Source organism: Rhinatrema bivittatum, chromosome 4 (assembly GCF_901001135.1).
Source record: "Rhinatrema bivittatum chromosome 4, aRhiBiv1.1, whole genome shotgun sequence".
Lineage (NCBI taxonomy): Eukaryota > Metazoa > Chordata > Amphibia > Gymnophiona > Rhinatrematidae > Rhinatrema > Rhinatrema bivittatum.
This window is the reverse complement of record NC_042618.1, coordinates 63009025-63029726: the sequence shown is the minus strand read 5'-3', so window position 1 is coordinate 63029726 and position 20702 is coordinate 63009025. Positions and strand designations below refer to the sequence as shown.

The 20702-nt window shown below is 41.7% G+C and overlaps 1 long non-coding RNA gene across 1 annotated transcript in view; it reads right to left on the bottom strand.

Annotated features, from left to right (window-relative positions):
• Nucleotides 1-246: 246 nt before the first annotated feature.
• The window catches only part of LOC115089859, a 30134-nt gene continuing 9678 nt past the window's right edge, over nt 247-20702 (bottom strand). The window contains exons 3-4 of the long non-coding RNA XR_003856253.1: nt 5131-5262; nt 247-2063 (exon numbers count right to left, since the gene is read on the bottom strand). This is a non-coding gene — a long non-coding RNA (uncharacterized LOC115089859). The remainder of the gene's footprint in view (nt 2064-5130; nt 5263-20702) is intronic.

Below are 20702 nucleotides of genomic sequence, written 5' to 3'. Positions count from 1 at the left end.
GCATGGGCTAGCCAGCATGAAACGACCAGTTGCCGGTGATGAGCAGATGACCAGAAATCTTGCACCCCCCCCCCCCCCCTTATAATTAGCCAATTCTTTATTGTAATTTTACAATTGTTACTCATATTGAGGGGTAACAATGCAAAAAGTTAAATTACTCATATCATATGGCACTTGTGTGCTCAAACATGAGTGCTATCAGTATCCAGTGATAACTAAAATATTTGAATTTTTTTAAAAACATCTTTATTAACAATGTATAACATTAATAAGTTAACTGTAAATTAAAAGGTAAGAACTACAATTTAAAAGTTTTTATGTACCGTCGTTTGTATTTACATCACAACGGTTTACAGAAAGAAAATCAAATTTGAGAACAAAGAACAAGTAAATTAACAGTAAAGTTATTTTAAGATGTTAAAATATGAGAACTGTAAACTTCTGACAGTCTATAGCAATCCAGCTCTCATGGCATGTGTTTCAAAGTTCGGTGCAGTACTGCATAGCATAACTGCATACCACATGCATAAAAAAACCAGGTACTCAATACAGCATCCTTGCAATTTCTGTCCGTTACCCTGAGGCATAGTGCCTCTGGATGGGTTACTGCCGTGTGTGTGTAGGGGGGCAGGGAACACCACAGGAAATCTTATAATTCTGTGCCACCATTGCAATTTTAATGGTCTTACACAGACCACGCAGAAACTGAACATGTCTAATATGAACAGTCAGTTGCTCTCCTAGCTTTTAGGAGAAACTGGTGTCTCTGCTGGTGACTTCTTACCTTTGATTCAGGAAGCATCCCAGCCAAAATCAGACTTGCTAGACAAGAAATGTCAAACATGTTGAAGAACAGTATCAGTGGCCACCTTTTGATTGTCCTCCAGCAGGTATTCATCTTTATTCAAGCAGTCAAGTACAGTAATTTTGGTTTTGTCCAGGACGACAACAGCTTCTTTTTGCCCTCTATGTACTTCCACTTCATAGTGCATAGCGGAGAGCTAAAGCACAACTTTTTTCTCTTCTCTTGAGGACGACAGGCATGAGTCATGTTTGCATGAAAACCAGGAACTGCTTCCTACTTGGATTCTCGGTTTGGATACCCAGCTTGTTTTTGCCAATGGTCTCCATGTGTTACATCTGCCAATACTCCTGGCCAGTTCAGTGGATGTGAAGCAGTTGTCACCCACAATATTCTATCCCACTTTTGAACTAGGGCAAAAACAATTTTTCCCAACCAGCTGTGCCCCATGCTGCGTTTGCTTTTGGGTCTCAGTTCAGGTAAATATCCCTCTGAGGACAAAGTTTGTGCATCACTAGATTCCGCCAAGTTTCGCAGGCTTGCTAAGCATATACTGTCTGAAGGACACCGTTCCTCTGTTGAGATGACTTCCTGGAATGTAGAAGTCCACAAGGCATCTTTTTCAAATAAAAGCCACACATCTTGGAAGGCTGCAAGATCAGCAGCTCTTTGGGGCTGGATTACCTTATTTTCAAACCTCATAGAAGACTATCTCCTGAAACTTTAAGTACAGCATGGCACAAAAGTGCAGGCATCCAGTCTGTACCTCCCTAAGCTCTTCCACTGCTTCACTGTTTGCTTTGTAGATTCCAATGAAGATAAAGAGGCCAATGCAGGCAATATGTTCAGTCATCTCCATTTCTTTCATTACCAGGGGGAGTCAGGATGACTTATGCCAGTCTCTGGCCTCTTTCCCCTATTAGTCTCTCTAATAGGGTAAAAGTGACCTCTGAAAGTGAGAGAAAATGTCTCTTTGCATGCTCATGAACAATGTGTCTGGCTGCCCTGCGTCGACGGGTGGGAGACTGTCACTCTACCATCCTTCCCTGTATCGAGGGCGTCTCTCTAGGGGCATCTGGGATTTCTTCCACTTCAACACTCCCATCTTCCCCTTGCAGGAACAGCTGGAATCTCCTCTGGCACTCACTCTTGCATCTGAGACATGGTCCTCATCTTCAGACGAAATGCCTTAATTCCTCACTGTCTGTGTCAAGTAGTGGTAAAACATTCACAGCATCTTATGCTTCCTTGTCACATGGAACTGCAGACCAAAAAAATAAGAAGTTAGCATTGAATGAACTCAAGTAAAAAGGAAAAATCTATCCGCTGTCATAGAAACCAGCATACAGCATCTACTCCAAATAACAGGGTTCATTAGTGATGTTGAATATTAAATAAAAAAAATATATAACACACATTTGCCAATAGGCATACTAGGCCTATGCTTAGGGCTGAAAAAGTCCACAGGGCAAGAGGCCAGCTGAAGATTTGCTGCCTCTCAACAGAGCTGAATTTTAGGAGAACAGTCTTCTGTTTCCTGCTTCAGCCACTCCCCTCCCAGTTAGTGGTCAGAGAGAGAGAGGAGAGGAGGGGCTGAGGCTGGAGCAGAAAGAAAAGCAAACAAGAATCCCTCTTAATTCCAGCCCTGTCACAGGAGGAGTGAGTCTGGAGCAGACAGAGCAAAAGGGGATCATTTTGGGGAGGAAAGAAGGAGCCGAGAGAGGCTCAGCATTTCTGAGAGAGACAGGATTGGCACTGGGTGTGCAAGCACATGCACCACGTTAGATGGGAGGTTAGAGAGGATGGGAATTCAAGGGAAAGCAGAGACCACCTCCATTCCCCTACCACTTGATCTCGGAACCTATCCCCAGAACCTCATTTCTCATCAGATTTTGGGACCCCTGCCTCTTATGATCCCCACTCCTGCTCCTTTTCCCCTTGTTCCAGATTCATCTTCCCCTATTCTTTATCTTCTGTTCTGCATCCTCTCCCACTTGTGATATTTAAGATCCTTTTTTCTTACCCAATAAGCACAAAAAAACTATACAGACAAGCCAGGTTGAGAAAATGACTATTTTTTATGAAAGATGGCAATATTTACCAATGTCCTAGTTCTTATTACAGAATCTATCCTTGAGCTGTTGCAGGAAGCTGTGTCAGACCTTATTATGGGAGGAGTGGTGGGCAATGGCACCAACAATGCCTAGGGGGGTGGCAAAAACCTAAATCAGTCACTGTACTGTATACTGCATTTAAATGTTCATTCCCTTTGCAGCTTGAAAAACACAGATTTAAAAGCTAATTTAACAAAGTAAAGAGATTCTTGCTGTAGAAGCAATAGCTTCCCTGCTCTTCTCCTCTGAACTCCTCTCCCCAATCCTTTCCATTCTCTTTGTAGCAAAGAACAATTGTGGTGGTGTGCACTGTTCCTTCTCCTGGCTCGGTCCTCAGTAAAGGGTTTCTCACCACCAACAAGGGGAGACTAGGAGCTTCGAGACCCGACTAGCAGCAGGGCTAATTTGCATTTCTATTCTAAAGGCCAGGCTCCTAGGCTAGTGGTCTTAAATAAGCAGGGGCAACTTTAGATACATAGGGGCTGGAGGACTGAGCTTACTGTTTGCAAGGCAGTGGACATTCATGTCCCCATACTCAACCCTCACATCAGCCAACACCTGAACCCCCCACCCCTCCCTACATAGCAGCCTCCAAACCCCTAACCCCAAATAGCAGCATCTATTTTTCAACCACCACCACCCTTCTGAACAACTGCAGTCTTAATGTGGTTCACCACAGCACAGGATCACCACAGCCTCCTATCATCTTTGCATGCTGGCAATTACATCATTGCCACTGACTACTCCTCAGCCAGCATGGACCCCATAAGATGCCTCTTTTGCATCACTGGCCTGCGCAGTCATTGCCTCTTCCTCTGATTGGGGGGAAAAAGGGACTGCATTAGAGGTCTATGGAAGCTATCACTGGCCTGCAGACCTTATCTTGAACGCTGTCCTAGGCCATCAAATGAGTTTCAACTGACCTACGGAGGTGCGAAGTAGCTTGGAATTTAACTTGAAGCCTCTTCCCTTGATAAGAAACAGCTTGCAAGCAGCAGTAAATGCCAGTTACAATGTACCATAGTTTGTTTTGAATGGGTTTTCCTATTGGGGCACCAGAGAAATCAGTATACAGTGTCATTGGGGCCCTGTTGACCCTTGTAGATAATGTCCTAAAACTGTAGTTATATGTACTTAGTTGTCCCTGTTTTGAATGGGTTTTTCCTAATTGGGACAAATTCCATTCAAAACTGCAGTACCATGGCAGTTATTCATCCACAGAGCACTGTACATAGAGAAATTACTTACCTGAATTTCATTTTCCTTAGTGTAGACAGATGGACTTAGGACCAATGGGTTATGCTCCACTGCCAGCAGATGGAGATGGAGCAGGAACGACGTTGGTACAATGCGCCGAGTACAGAGACCGGAGGAAGTCCTACAGAAAACCCCTTTAATCATTTTCAAATTGGACAGTAAAGGCTTCTTCCTTTGTTTTAAAAAAACAAAAAAAATCCCACCACAACTTACCTGGGCTCAGCGCTCACCGGTTGGGTACAGACACTGTCTCTGGCTGTGGGGAGAGAGGGCTTTGGCCGTCACTACCGTACTCTGCTTCCTGCACTCGCTGCATGAGCAGCAAAGTCCACGCCGGAACCAGCTACCAGACCAAGGCACACCTCTGAGGGATCAGGGAAATCGCCTCAGGAATTCTCAACTTGGGGAAGGAACTTTAGATATCACCGCAGGAGGGGCTCAATTTAGAATGTAGAATTTCTCCTTCCAAAAAGTACAGCAATCCCCATGGGGAGAGGTATGTCCACCATCTGCTGGAGACTGAGAATACTGGCAGGGGTATATATATATATATATATATATATATATATATATATATATATATATATATATATATATATATATATATATATACTGTGACGTCAGCTTTGCTCCATTTCCATCTGCTGGCAGGAGAACATAATCCTTTGGTTCTGAGTCCATCTGGCGACATGCTAGGTAATGGGTAATTGCTGCCCTTTGTAGATATTATATACGGGACTTCCAGTGACAATGTCCTAAAATTATATAAAATTGTACAAAAATCACAACTACATTGGGGGATATTTACACAGGCTATACTCAGGGGTACCATGGGACCACTGTATACAAACTGAGGATTAAAGCAATGGAGTGTTCCACTTACATGAGTATTACAACAAATCAGAGAGGAGTATTTTTCTCCCAAGGTTAAAAGAATAATCACTAGGACCATTTTACCTGATACTTTAGGAGGGGAAAGAGTTCCATCTTATTTTAGGAATCTTCTTTCTGCTCACAGTACATTCTGTAACTGCTACCTATAAAAGGGAGGGCTAAGCAAACTCCGGCCTGGTGCCATCCTTTGTGCCACTAGGGAAGAAACAGAAAAAAAAAAGAGCGCAAGGAAATTCATAATTAGCCAAAACAAAATATCACACAAAAACCTCAGCACAAAAAACAAAAAAAAAATTTCCCTCCCTTCCTTTTCTTGCTAGTGTCAAAACTGTACCTCTGGTAGGAGGCACCACTGATGTAAAAATGTGTGCATGTATCGCAGTAAATATCTTGCACCTATTTTAGCTAGCAAGAAAACTGACATACTGACCCATGGCCACAACCTGAATAGGATGGTCTCATTGATTAGATCAAGGCCTCTGTTCCCTCAATTCATTTGTGAAACATATCAGCTAGGCAGAATCTATGGACAGAACTCTGTTTTCGTGCAAAAAGGTCCATCTTGTTTCATCAGCTAATAAAATGCTGAAGCCACCCTGGCAAACTGAAAACGTTGTTGATGGTAATCCAATATTTCTTACTTTCACGTGCAACTGCACTTAAAAAAAAACAAACAAACCTTAAATATTAAGCCAAGATTCAATTTAACTCTATTACAGTTTTAGAAAGCATTATGTTTAGCATTCTTGTATCTTTGCTGGTTTATTTTATGTTTTTTGAACTACATTTTATATTACCATATTTGTTTTTACTGTTAAAATTTTAAGTTAACTCTAGATTATGTATGTTTTATTTTTAACAGTTTTGATTAATCTCCCGATTGTAAAAGTGGTATACAAACATTTTTAAATAAATAAATTTAATAGTTATTTGTACTCAATATCTAAGTAGCTAAACAAAATATTTCAGAATGATTCTCTTGATTATGAGGCAAGCATTTTAAAGCTTACACAGATTTTCCACACGGATCTGCGAAGAGCAAACAGGCATAATACTTTTTACCCTTTATATTACTAACTTACTTATGATACACTGAATGCAAATCTTATATGTAGAAAATCATTGACTTATGCCTTTGTGTAGCAAGACAGTTGCCAAAGAAAAAATTCTACATACAAGTATTAACGAAATTCAATATATAGAGCATACAAAAGGAAAAGCTGAAATCAGTTTGGGATTTATACAACTTCAAAACCGCTTTGTGATAAAAGTGGCAGTGAGCATGACATGCATGGAGTCACGTAGGAAAGACTATAATCCAAGTTCATCCACTTCTGCTCATCTTCACTCTAAAAGCTCTCTCTATTTTTGCTGATGACAGTCTCCAAGAAATTAAATGTTTTTACAATTGCAAGTGAGGCTTTATTTTAATTGGGACTAGAGAATGAAATGAAATTTGCTTCACTAATCATAAGCAGAAAAAAAACCTTAGAAAACTTTGGCAGTCAAAATTCTTAGGAGCTGGGGGGTGGGGAATAGATCTTTAAAGCTTTATGTTTATTCTTTGTTAAACATTTTTTCTGCTTATTTCTCATTTGACGTCTGCTCTTTTCCCCTCCTGTTTGCCGCCTCCATTTCTTTTTGCAGCCTGGATCTGTTCACAATTCCCAGCAGCCACTGTTCCTCTTAGCACCCACCCCCACCGCCAGTTTCCCTTCTGGCCCAAAGTAGCTATTGCTTTTCTCCACCCCAGCGGTCACAGATTCCTTCTCACCTATGCAAACTGCTCCCCTCCACCTCAGGCCATGCTCCTCTAGCAGCAGGTGCCTAGCACTAAATTTAAAGCCCCAGACCCAGCTCAGCAAAAACTGGCCTTAGGGAGTAGCAACCCCAGCTGGCCCAGGACCTTTAATTTCTCTTGTTCTAGAGAGGAATCGCCTTGTGATTAATATTACAAATCTGGATTTAAAACAGATAAAAAAGGCATAGACTGGATAATTTAAAGTGATTTTAATGCATCTATGTTTTAAAGAACTCACTGTTCCCGTGCAGATATAAATCTAGGAGTACTTCCTACTGCCCTCAACACATGGCTCATCTCTCTTCAAAAAAGAGAATGCAAAGGGTTAGGCACACCTAGCCAATTTGTATGTTTCAGCGAATCTCCAAGTAAACAGAAGCCAACAACCTCTACAAGGTACATAACGATGTCTTTCTGCAATTATTCATGCAAAATTACTCTGCTAATTTTAACAGCCTGAAATAATAAAACTGTGAACGTGGCACATACAAAAGTTTGGATAGCCTTCCAGTTAATTACTATTTTATAAAAAGTAAAGGCCCAAAAAGTTGATTGACTCATTATGCTTTCAATTTGTCAGGTGACTGAACAAAGACTGATCCTTCTAGCCTCTCAGGTTGACACTGCTGCTCTGGTTACTTTCGACCATGGGCTTCTTAAAGCCACTGACTACGAGTGTTGCACAGCACACTGGTGTGCTCTCAGACCTGATCAGGTGTGCCACAGGAAGTCACCTCGCTGATGCTCAGAACCAGGACAATACCTGGGCTCTGCTAAGCTCCTCACAGTAACAAAAGGCACCAAAGATAGCTATTAAACACTTAGGAGCTCCTGAGTACGTGTGTAATCATCCTAGCTACAGCACGAGCTCCGGAGTGTGGGGATTAATAAGTAGAATGCAGGGTAGCTGGGCCCCGCTTTGTGTGGCATACACACTGCATGCAGCAGCTTCTCATCTTCCCCATCTAAGCCTCCAAGTCCTTCCATCCTCTGTCCTATCCCACAGGCTGAGTGAAACAGGGAGTGGGTGCATGGAGTATTGGAACAGAAGCTGAGAAGGAGCTCTGTCGGCAGCTGTACCGAAAGCACACTTCTCCCTTATCCTGCATTTTTTGTACTATAAAAGACGCACCTGACCATAAGACGCACTAGGATTTAGAGGAGGAAAATAAGAAAAAAAAAAATTCTGTCCTCATGAAGGGCTCTGTACGGAGCTCCCTCCTGGTGGCCGTCCGTGGATATTTTTTCGGTTCGTTTTTTATAGTAAGGCAGAGAACATCCACACAGGTACTCATTCACTGGTTTTCTCTCCCTCACATACATAGGCTCTTTCCCCTACACACACAGGCTCTTTTACACTCACTAGCTCTTTCCCCCACAGGCTCTTGTACATACAAGCTCTCCTCCCCCTCCCCCCACACACACTTACTGGCTCTCCCTCACATACCCACAGACGCTCAGACTCTCTCCCTCATACACACAGCTCTTTCACACCAGTTATTTTAAACTTTCATGACTGCTCCAAAGTTCAATAATAAATAGTCAGGGTTATATTACATTGATTAGGAGAGCAATTTGCTCCTAATATTTCAACAGGTAGCCACTTAATCAGCACAGGCAGTAATTCTATTTGCTTTTCATTAATTTCAGCTGTCAAAAGCTAATCAGTTCTGAAAATCCACATTGCTTCCTATGCAAGAAACATTTTATCATAAAACACTGAACTATACCATGAACTAAAAAAGAAAAGGTTTGTGTCATGTGTCCTCTACCCCAGGCAATATATTACCCTCATGATTTTCTAACACAGCTAAACAAATGAGAAGGAAATGGCCGGTACTAACCATAAACTGATGCCATGTATCTTCTTCTGCAGGCAGAGCTTGAGCTCCCTGCCGGTCTGCTGTTCCCATGCTTGACTGAATGTGGGGGAAATGGAGCATATATGCTTTTATGTCCATATCAGATGATGCAAAAGTTCTGATGCACTTGCTTCATATAAACTGCCTTGGGTTGAATTTGTTTTAAGGCAGGCAGTATAAAAATATAACAAAAAGGAGTTTGGACAAAGCACTGAACATATTAACTGGTCTTCAAATTAGCAGTGCTGCAGCTTGTGGCTATGAGAGACCAGAGGGCCAATTGGTATGCAGAAAAAAATAAATAAAAGGACAAAAAGGAAGGAGTTAATAAACATGTGGATAAAGGTGAACCGGTAGATGTAGTATACTTGGATTTTCAGAAGGCGTTTGACAAAGTTCCTCATGAGAGGCTTCTAGGAAAAGTAAAAAGTCATGGGATAGGTGGCGATGTCCTTTTGTGGATTGCAAACTGGCTAAAAGACAGGAAACAGAGAGTAGGATTAAATGGACAATTTTCTCAGTGGAAGGGAATGGGCAGAGGAGTGCCTCAGGGATCTGTATTGGGACCTGTACTTTTCAATATATTTATAAATGATCTGGAAAGAAATACGACGAGTGAGATAATCAAATTTGCAGATGATACAAAATTGTTCAGAGTAGTTAAATCACAAGCAGATTGTGATAAATTGCAGGAAGGCCTTGTGAGGCTGGAAAACTGGGCATCCAAATGGCAGATGAAATTTAATGTGGATAAGTGCAAGATGATGCATATAGGGAAAAATAACTCATGCTATAGTTACACAATGTTAGGTTCCATATTAGGTGCTACAACCCAAGAAAGAGATCTAGGTATCACAGTGGATAACACATTGAAATCGCCGGTTCAGTGTGCTGTAGCAGTCAAAAAAGCAAACAGAATGTTGGGAATTATTAGAAAGGGAATGGTGAATAAAACGGAAAATGTCATAATGCCTCTGTATCACTCCATGGTGAGACCCCACCTTGAATACTGTGTACAATTCTGGTCGCCGCATCTCAAAAAAAAAAAAAAAGATATAATTGCGATGTAGAAGGTACAGAGAAGGGCAACCAAAATGATAAGGGGAATGGAAAGACTAAAGAGGTTAGGACTTTTCAGCTTGGAGAAGAGACGGCTGAGGGGGGATATGATAGAGGTGTTTAAAATCATGAGAGGTCTAGAATGGGTAGATGTGAATCAGTTATTTACTCTTTCGGATAGTAGAAAGACTAGGGGGCACTCCATGAAGTTAGCATGGGGCACATTTAAAACTAATCGGAAAAAGTTCTTTTTTACTCAACGCGCAATTAAACTCTGGAATTTGTTGCCAGAGGATGTGGTTAGCGCAGTTAGTATAGCTATGTTTAAAAAAGGATTGGATAAGTTCTTGGAGGAGAAGTCCATTACCTGCTATTAAGTTCACTTAGAGAATAGCCACTGCCATTAGCAATGGTAACATGGAATAGACTTAGTTTTTGGGTACTTGCCAGGTTCTTATGGCCTGGATTGGCCACTGTTGGAAACAGGATGCTGGGCTTGATGGACCCTTGGTCTGACCCAGTATGGCATTTTCTTATGTTCTTATGAAGATAAATGATTTTAAATATACTTAACACTTAAATCTTTACTTATTTTGCTTCATAAGAGTTATGGGATGGAGAAGAGAACAAACGTGGCAACACTTAAGGACCAAGCTCTCAAGTTAGATGTGTAGGAAGAACAAAGGCTGGGAACCCTGCAAGATGCCAATATAGCATTGAGGGAAATAAATCCCCAAGATGTTATTTGGCATGGTAGCATCTATGGTAGGTGGCAATGTTCTATTGTGAACCACCAACTGGTTAAAACAGTGGTTCTCAACCTTTTTTTGGCTAGGACATACCTGACAGATGGTTCTCACATGTGTGACACACTGAACATGTGACCATCAAGGGGCTATATGTAAACATATATTCTGCATCTACAGGAACCCCCTCGACCCCCAATAATGGGTAAGATCAGAACTAGAGCATTACCCGTACAACTCACCATACAAGAAAGATATTCTATTTCTGGTGACATCTTAGTAAAAGCAAAACAAACTCCCTTTACTACTAGGTACAATAACCTTCCTTATGAAAAGGCAGTAAATAACCACAAATGCATGTCCTATTGAGAAAACACAACAAATAAGATTGATACAAATGCCTACATGTTAGTAAAATACCTCACCTTGGTCACACACAAAGCTGACCTTCACCAAGGACAGAAAGACCACAAAATATAAATTTGGAGACAAACTGGAATAGAAAACCAACGTAGCCACTCTGCATGCAGTGCAAACCTGGAGAAATGGAAACAAATATAGCACCTAACAGACCCAGGATCTGCAATAATGCACATAAACTAATCCACAAAGTTGCACCTGCATTATGGCATGCACTCCAACAGTAACAATCCTATCTATGAAAAGGTAACACTACAAATATTAAACCAGGCCCTAAACACCAATATACTTCCTATTAGGAAAACAGAATAAGCCAAGCTGCTATAGATCCCACGCAGAAATAACTGTAAAACTATACTAACAACATCCAACAATTAAAAACTCAATTTAAAAATTGTCCAAATACCAATTACATATGTCAAAACAGATTACATAATACCCAATAATTAAAATGGTAGTCAATCAAGAAAAATAAAAACTTTAAAAGCCACCTTAACTTACCCTCTCCAGCAACTCTCCTACTCCTTTCCCTTCCAGGCCAATAGCACTCACCAGAAGCAGCAGCGGCTATTTAAGCTCTGTCCTCACGATCCTCTTCTTAGGGCCCACAACCAGTCACTCACACACACACCCAAATTAGACCCCATGACCAGTCTCTTTCTCTCACCCAGAAAGATCACCTCTCTGACCAGTCTCTCTCTCATTCACACACAAATGCTCTCGCACCCACAGCCACACGCAACCACTCCCACCAGCCCTCAACCCAGGCTCCTATTCTCACATGCATGCCCTGGGCCTCACCACCAAACCTCTTCTTCCTTCTCTGCAGGGATGGGCTCCATATCCGCCACGGCTTTACTCCAGCGAGACTTTTTCGCCACCATGGGGATGGGCTCCCTAACAATCTAGCTTGGCCAAGGGCAGGCTTCTTCTTCACTGCCACAGGGATGAGCTCCCGTGGTGGCCTCACTTCCACACTGCCACTCCTCCCAACCCCCCACCCCCGACCTATGCCATGTCCCTTCTTCCTGCCTCTCCGGCCAATCAGAAGCTTCCTCCCTTCTTTCTACCCCCACTGGCAGGTAAAAGGAGGAAGGCTTGCCATTGGCCTGTGAGGGCAGGATATGGGGGAAGAACAACTGGGGCAGTTGGACACAATGGGAGCTGCAACACACCTGCCGAGAATCGCTGGGTTAAAAGATAGAACACAATAAGGCTGAATGGTAAAAGCTTTCCCAATGGAAAAAAGTGAATAGTGCAGTGCCCCAGGTTGCTGTTCTGGGACAGATGCTTTAATGTATATAAATAACCTGATAATGGGAACAAGTAGGGGGATCAAACTTGCAGATGACACAAAATTATTCAAAGTTATCAAATCACAGAAGGATTGTGAGAAACTGCAAGAGGACATTGCAAATCTGGGAGACTGGGCATGCAAATGGCAAATGAAATTTAATGTAGACAAGTGCAAAGTGATACACTTAAGAGTAACCCAGATTATATCTACAAAATGCAAGGTTCCACATTACAAGTCGCCACTCACGAAAAGGATCTAGATGTCATTGAAAATGTTAAAATCTAATGTTCAGTGTGCAGCAGCAGCCAAGAACGCAAATAAAATGCTAGGGATTATTAGGATAGGAATAAAACAGATAACACTCCTTTATATAACTCCATGGTGCAACCTCGGTCACTACATCTCAAGAAAGTTATAGCAGAATTAGAAAAGGTACAGGGAAGGGAAACCAAGATGATAAAAGGGATGGAGCAATTCCCCTATGAAGAAAGACTAAAGAGGTTAGGACTCTTCAGTTTGGAGAAGAGACAGCTGAGAGGAGATATGATAGAGATCTATTAAATGAGTGGAGTTGAACAAGTAAACTTTGATCAGTTGTTTACTCTTGCAAAAAATACAAAGATCAGGAGACACGTAATGAAGTTACTGGGAAATACATTTAAAACTAATAAGAGAAAATATTTTTTTACTCAATGCATAAGCTCAGGAATTCGTTGCCAGAGGATGTAGTTAAAGCTATTAGCACTGCTGAATTTAAAAAAAGGTTTAGACAAGTTCCTGGAGGAAAAGTCAATTAATTATTAAGGTAGAGTTGCAGAAATTCACTGCTTTATTTGTGGGTTAAGCAGCTTGGAATCTATCTACCCCTTGGGATCCTGCCAGGTACTCATGACCTGGATTGGCCACTGTTGGAAACAGTTTTGGGTTTGATGGACCCCTTTGTCTGACCCAGTATGGCAAGCCCTATGTTCTTATGTAGTGATGGTACAGGAATTCTAGCTGCATATATGTCAAACCTTAGCATGGTAGTTCAAGAAAATTAACCCTTTCCAGGGTAGAAGCAACTGATAGTGGTCACCGATTTGGTCTGCGAGTTCTTGCCCAGTGCTATAGAGAGCAGCAGGATATTCTGAATAATCCAGCACAAAATATTCCGCTGTGCAAGGTGTCAAATTAGGAGAGGGTAGATATCTGCAGCACTGGGCATTTGCAAATGTGAATATGAATATAAATACACACATTGTAGAGAACACTGCTCAAATATTACAGCAAAGGTTTTGCTCTGAAACTTCAATTTACTCTTACTTGTACCATTCACTTTAATCAGACACCTTTGCTATTTCTAGTAGAAAAATCTGAATACGAGTTACCTCCTTGGAAAGGGGTAGAATCTATTTTAGGTCTTACCACCACCCCTTGGGAAGCATCTTCAGATTTTCAAACCTGCAGCAGATAATTAAACCCCTGCTGCAGGATGTGTGAAACACAGACATGGACCTCAATTCAGGATCAGAGGGGGCCTCCGTTTTAGATTTTTTTTGGGAGATGGGAAATCCCAGTATGGCTGTGCCCTAACAGGCATACTAGGCCTGTGCCTAGGTCTGAAAAAAATTGGGGGGGGGGGGGGGGGGGGGGGGGGGGGGCAGGCCAACTGAAGAATTTCTGCACTCTTGAGACCTGCCTTCTGCTTCCTGCTCCAGCCATTTCCCTTTCAGTTAGTGGTCAGAGACAGAAGGGGAAGGGCTGAGGCTGGAGCAGAAAAAAGAAACAAAACAAAAACCACTTAACCCATCCCCACACTTCTCACCTTCTCTTTTCACATTCCTTATCTTCTGTCCTCATGTTTCCTCTCCTCCCTTCTAGTAATATTCGAGCACCCTTTTCCTCACCCAATAAGCACAAAAAATTACAGACAAACCCACATTAAGAAGTGTACTTTTTTTTTTTTTAATAAAAGATGGCAATATGTTTACCAATGTGCTTCATAATTTTCTATTTCTTTTTTTAGAATCTACCCATGAGCTGCAGGAAACTCAGACTTTCTACTCCCAGTTGTTTGACCTTATTTATTGGCTTCTTTATACCAATATTTGAGAGAACATCATATCGGTTTACATAAAACTGAAAGAAATACAATAAAACAAGGGCGGGGGAAGGGGAGCAGGGGGAAAAAAGATGGTTTGAGAAAGGAGGGTGAAAAAAGGATAGGTGGTAACTGTCAAGACTGAACATCCAGAGCAGAGGAAGAATATAGGATTATAATGGTAAAATACATATTTGCAATAAGGGGTTATATATAAAACTTTACAATATGGTGAAAAGCAATACTATATAAAGGTGTCAATATTTACAAAAAAACATGCAAAGGATGTGATAATAAAAGGCGTGATATGGGGGGAGGGCATACAATAAAATAATTACGGAAACTAAGGAAGGAATAACAATTCAAGGCGAAGAGGGGAGGGGGGCGTAGAGGAAACATACGACAGAGGCAATGTACATTGTGGCAGGGGCAAGGGGACTAAGTGGGGTCCCGAACTGGGAAAGCCTGTTTGAAGAGCCAAGTCTTTAGCCCTTTTTTGAATTTTTGGGTGCAGGCTTCCAATCTGAGCTCTCGAGGCAGAGAGTTGCAGAGGGTAGGGCCTGCGATAGAGATGGCTCACTCCCTAGTGGAGGTGAGGTGTGCAGTTTTGAGAGTGGGGGTGTAGAGGGTGGCTTTGTGAGCTGTTCTAGTCGGGCGGGTGGATGGACGAAAGTGTGGGGGCATCATCAAGCCAATTTAGATTATGGTTATAGAGCGATTTGTGAATGGTCGTGAGGGTTTTTATGTATGATGCAGGCCGAGATGGGGAGCCAGTGTAGTTCCTTAAGAATGGGGGTGATGTGGTCAGCTTTACGAGTGTTCGTAAGGACTCTGGCCATTGTGTTTTGCAGCATCTGTAGGGGTTTTATGGTAGAGTAGGGGAGGCCTAGGAATAAAGAATTGCAATAGTCCATTTTGGTAAGAAGCGTCGCTTGTAAGACTGTACGGAAGTCATGGGCATGGAGGAGTGGTTTGAGCATGTGGAGCTTGAAGAAGCCTTCTTTTAGGATTATGTTAATGTGCTTTAAGTTTAATTGGTTGTCTATAGTGACTCCAAGATTTATTTAAAAAAACTTTTCTATACCGTCGTTTAGTAGTGCACCATCACAACGGTTTACAGTTAGGCACAAATATGTGGTTTCTCAATTATCCATAGGGTGCCATTATTATACGGTTACATGGTTCAATAATATACTCTAAATGGGGAATGGGTGTGGTTACCATTTATGATTAACTGTCTTTCTAATTTAATACTTAATTGTGAGAAAATAATAAAAAAAATAAGCAATTTTGCTTTTCTTGGTGACTTCCTGCTTTGTGTATGTGTTATTCCGCTACCTCACTGTGAAATGCTTTTTTGAAGAGCCATGTTTTTAAGCCTTTTTTAAAGAGTTTTAAGTCCTTCATTAGTCTTAATTCTAGTGGTAATGTGTTCCATAATAATGGTCCTGCCAAATATAGTGCTCTCTCTCTAACTTGGGTTAACTTTGCTGTTTTGACTGAGGGTATGGTTAGTACAGCTTTATTGGCCGATCTGAGATTTCTTTGAGGGACATGTAATCGTAATGCGGTGTTTAGCCAGTCAGAATTTGTCATTAATTAGCTTATGAACTGTGAATAGTGTTTTAAATTGAACTCTCTGTTCTATTGGGAGCCAGTGTAGATCTGCAAGTGTTTGGGTGATATGATCTCTTCTGCCTTTACCAGTAAGTAATCTGGCAGCCGAGTTCTGTATTATTTGCAGTGGTCTGATAGTGGTATATGGTAATCCTAGGAAAAGTGTGTTACAGTAGTCCATTCTGGCAAATATTAATGCTTGTAATACTGTACGAAAGTGTTCCTGATTTAATAGGGGTTTTAGTCTTCTAAGGACCATTAGTTTGGCGTAGCCTTCTCTTGCTTTTATTGATATGTGTTGCTTAAGGTTCAGTTCAGCGTCTATAATTACTCCTAGGTTTCTAGCTTTATCAGTTAACTCTACTGATTTGTCATTTTTAAGTCGAATGGGATTTTGAATTTGTGATGTTTTTTCGTTCAAGATGTATAAATTCTGTTTTTCAATGTTGATTACTAGTTCCATTTGGTTTAATAGTTGTTTAATTATGTCTAGGTATAACATTGCAAAGTTTAGTGTTTTTTCAATTGATCTCATGCACAGACTGTGAAGGAATCTATAGGGAGGGAAGGATCGCTGAGATTGAGCGGTTTGTAGTTTTGTTGGTTGGAGATGAGGAGGAGTTCGGGTTTGTTTTTGGTTTTTTTTATGAGGAGGGAGGTGGGTGACAGTACAAACAGTAAGCCTAAATCCATCATTGGGCACAGCATTCACACAAGCTCTTTCCTTGCCCTCTCTATGGAATATCAGCATCTCACCTCATTCAGCTAAAACAGATCTTTTCATTTAAAATCTGCAACGTGATATCATCCATAACATTACTGAAGCAACTCTTGTAATTCCCCCCCAAAGTTTTTTCTGATCTAGGTACAGGCCTAGTATGCCTGTTGGGAAATACAGTATGGTTGTGCCCTGTCTCCCAAAAAACATCTAAGAAATGGAGGCCCCCCTCTGATCCTGAATTGAGGTCCATGTCAGTGTTTCACACATCCTGCAGCAGGGGTTTAATTATCTGCTGCAGATTTGAAAATCTGAAGATCTAAAATAGATTCTACCCCTTTCCAAGGAGGTAACTCATCTTCAGATTTTTCTACTAGAAATATCAAAGGTGTCTGATTAAAGTGAATGGTACGAGTAAACTATATATATAACACCCACAGACCAAAAAGGACATATGAAATCAAGATTCTACTAGGATAGCTCCTGGGAAGCAGCATGAATAGTTAGAAAAGGGATCAAGGAGATGCATGAACATTTTCAGAATGCCCAGCTTCTCTTTTGTACAGAAATGTGCACATGGTTATAATAACTAACCAACAGCATGGCAACTTTCAAATTGCTCAATTTCAACCAATGGCAGGACAGCTGTCAAATGACTAATGGCATCACAAGCTATTCTCACCGGATTTCAACTGCAAAGAGAAACAAAAACAATTAAGTGTCATGGGCATCAGGGGCAGAAGTCAGAATGAAAAATTGGAAGAATTTAAATATTTAGAGGAGGGGATGAGCACAGAGGGGTGAATGCAGGCAGGGAATCAGGTTGGCCTGTTCAAAGGCAAGAAATTATCACATTAAGGGGGCAAGAAACTCCACATTAAAGTGTGAAATCACATATAAAACAAAATCAAAATGAGAATGTCCCAGTTAAAAAAAAAAAAGTGGTCTGTAGTCTTTAAAGGCAGGGGACCCCAAACTATGGTCAAGGACCAGATGTGGTCCTTAGCACACTTCTAAACTAAGCATACCCTAGCCTGCCATTAACTGCATCTGGCAGCATGTCTATAAGATAAAACTCCCAAGGGCCCTATGTGCAAGAGGGCCCTAGCCAGTTCTAGCCACCCAGCAAAATGAGCAGTTACTACTTACCTGATAATTTCCTTTTCTTTAGGACAGTCAGATGAATCCAGAACCAGCAAGTTAGGCACCTCTACCAGCAGCTGGAGATGGAGCAAAGCCGACATCGCAGTATATATACCCATGCAGTGACATCAGCCTGCCAGTATTCTCTGCAAAAGCCAACTGTGGATAGACTAGCACAAACTTGGTTAACAGATCATTTCAATACTCAGGCAACACCGAGCTCAGACAAAGAATGCATCAACACTAGTCTAGGGAATGGATTAACACTTAACAGTAACCCCTGGAACCCGCAGCCATGCAGGAGGAACATAGCCCAGTCATTCAGCAGCCAAGGGTAGAAAGCTGGAGTCATTTGACGGTCCTAAAGAAAAGGAAATTATCAGGTAAGTAGTAATTTCTCATTTCTTAGTGTCTAGTCAGATGAATCCAGAACCAGTGGGCTGTATTCAAGCTACTCCCGAATAAGGCGAGAGGCTACCCACGGTCCAGTCAAAACCGCAAATGCAAAGGCTGTGTCCTCTCTGGCTTGCACATCCAGAAGATAATACCTGGAAAAGGTGTGTAAGGAGGACCACATCACAGTTCAGCAAATGTCCATGGGACAATCTAGCCTCTGCCCATGATACTGCCTGAGCCCTAACCTGACTAGGCAACGGCTGTTCAGCATCCACATATGTGGCTGTGACCACCTCCTTAATCCAGCAAGCTATTGTAGCCTGCAAAGCTGGCTCATCCTGTTTACTACCACCGTGGAGGGCAAACAGGCGATCAGTCTTCTAAAAAGGTTTAGAAACCTCTCGATAACTCACGATTTGTCTCTTGACATTCAAGGATCACAAAAGGCGATATCTCTCCCTATCCAGAGGCAGCAGGAAAATGGACTGATTCAACTGAAAATATGAGACCACTTTTGGCAAAAAAGGAAGTAACAGTATTGCAGCTGTATCGCTCCTGACAAGACAACGTCTGAGGCTTGGAAATTCGACATACAGAGCTAAAACTGGACGCACAACCCAGACGCACTTGCATGAACCGGATCCTGAAGAGGTCAGTTTAATTAAAGGAAAAGACATGCAAAAAATCCTGCCACGACCTACCACATGGCAAACAAAGAAAAACTTAGGGGCCTAGCCCAAAAAGGGCTGCTCAACCCACCAGGATGCCCACGTACCTTAACCTCCCTCAAGGATGGGAACAAATGTCGGAATGGCACGCCGAGCACTGCAACCGAAGGAGGAAACCCTACAAACTTTTTTTTCAAGCTTTACCTGAGCTCAGCCCACCCCAGCTAAGTACAGAGAGTCTTCGGCTGTGGGGGGAGAGGGTATAGACTGTCACTGCCGTGCTCGGCTTTCTGCACCCATTGTCTTTCAGCTGTTTTAACAGCAAAGTTCAGGCTGGCTGTGAAAACAAACTACTGGACCAAGGCACTCATCTGAGGGACCACAGAAATCACCTCAGGAATTCTCAACTGGGGAAGGGACCATTTGTATCACCACAGGACGAATTAAATTTCCTTTCGTTTTTTCTGCTTCTAAAATTTGAAGCAATCCCCAGTAGGGAGATGCATATCCACCATCTCCCGGAGACTGAGAATACTGGCAGGCTGATGTCACTGCAGGCGTATATATACTGTGGTGTCCGCATCTGCTGGTAGAGGTACATAACCCATTGGTTCTAGATTCGTCTGACTAGGCGCTAAGAAACTATTTTTAAAATCATTTGACAGCAATGCATCAATTTTAGAAAATGGACACAAGATCTTATTCAGATTATATTTAATACCTCACAGATGACACAATATACCCACAGCTATCAGTTAACTGCTAGAGACAAATACAAAATAAAGAGGCCATAACACACAAATAGAAACATTCAGACAAAAACTGAACTAGAAATTATAAGCCAGATTCTGTATGCATGCAACATTACCATTCCTCATAAAACATCAAGAAATATAAATCAAATAGTAAAGCCATACTAAAATGTAAATTTCAAAACAGATGAATAGAACATTCAATTAATCGTTAATTTTCACACCTACCAGTAAAATATTTTAAAAAAACCCCAAACAAACCAAGGAAAATCAGGCACCCAATAATTAAAACTAATAAAAATTTTAAAAATCTGCTCTCCACACCTAGATAGTTTGATTTCAACTCATCCTCAAATTGTTGTGGACTGGGGGGGAGGGGAGAGACAGCACAAACTAACCACACACATCCATCATCTACATTCCCTCTCCCTCGCATACAAGATGTTCATTCTCTTGCACAGTCCCTCTCTCCTACACACCCCCATACTCACACTGGCTCTCTCCCTCACACACCTCCCTCTTTGGGTCATGGTGAGATGAGTTCTGCCACAGCCATAATCTGGCATCTTTGGGTTGTGGCAGGATGAGTGATACTAACTCCCCTCAGCTCACCCTACCCAAAAACTGGTTCTGATCTACCACATACCTAAACCTTTGGGAATCCTGCTCTGTTTCCCCATTCCCAGTATTTCAAATCACTGAAAGGGCTAGATTTTGTCTTCCATCAAACAACTCAGAAATGCTCTCCATCCTTCCCCCCTACTCAGCAAACTGAGAACAAATCCTCCGCACTCCATCTCCCAGTGAAATGTACTATATGGCCCTTCTAATGAAGAGTACGGGACCCCTGCTTTAAGAATTACATAGAAGTAAAGCTCAAGAAGCTAACAGAAGCCCTCTTTACATCTCATGTGTCATGAGTGATTCACAATTCCAAGTCTTAATACCCCAGCAGGAAAGAAATACAGAACTAAATGTATGCTCATACAGTAAAATTAAATTGCACAGTTCCTCTAAAAACAGCTGCAAAACCAGTGCATGTACTGAGAGAGATAAGGCCAAACAAGTGCTTA